Source organism: Penaeus monodon, chromosome 34 (assembly GCF_015228065.2).
Source record: "Penaeus monodon isolate SGIC_2016 chromosome 34, NSTDA_Pmon_1, whole genome shotgun sequence".
Classification (NCBI taxonomy): domain Eukaryota; kingdom Metazoa; phylum Arthropoda; class Malacostraca; order Decapoda; family Penaeidae; genus Penaeus; species Penaeus monodon.
In genome coordinates, this window is record NC_051419.1 from 11787108 (window position 1) to 11787812 (window position 705).

A 705-nucleotide genomic window follows, 5' to 3' on the forward strand; every position below is an offset into this window, starting at 1 on the left:
TCACTTTCGCGCTCGGCCGCAGTGCCGGCAAACCTATCAAACGGTGATGATTAATTGTATTTTCTAAAATATTGTAATTGCATAGTTTTAAAACAAGATTGTTTTATTCTGTATGTTTATTTCTCTTTTTCACATTAATATATTTGATAAGGAATTGCGATTCAGATCGATATTTTCAATTAAAGTTATATAATTTGACTCTTGTTTTAGATCAAACATCCCATCATTCTTAGCACTGGACACACAACTCTTTGGTCTAAAAGGAAAACCACTTATTACCATTCATATATAACGTAAACACACTGTAATATCAAAGAACTGGCAATCCTATCATTGAAGATGAAAGACAGAAGTTCCACTCGTTCAGGGCTTTTAACCAGGGGCGTTAGTTGGGGGAGACAATTGCCCCCTTAAGGTATTTCATATGTGTTTTCTTTTAATGATTACTTTAAATAAACAAAGTAGATGCACACTGGAACTTGCCTCCAAGTAGTTCTCATGCAAAATTCTCCCCCCATCCCCCACGCTACCACACCTCATGGGGATCTGTACATGAGAGGATATTTCAGGTAGAGACTTGTGTCTCTTACTAGCATAAAGGGAAGGGAGTCGATAGTGGGAGACCCCTGGCCACGGATGCCCTTAGTTGATAGACCACATTCTCAACCCCCGCCTCAGTCGTGTATGAAATAAACGTGCATGAAC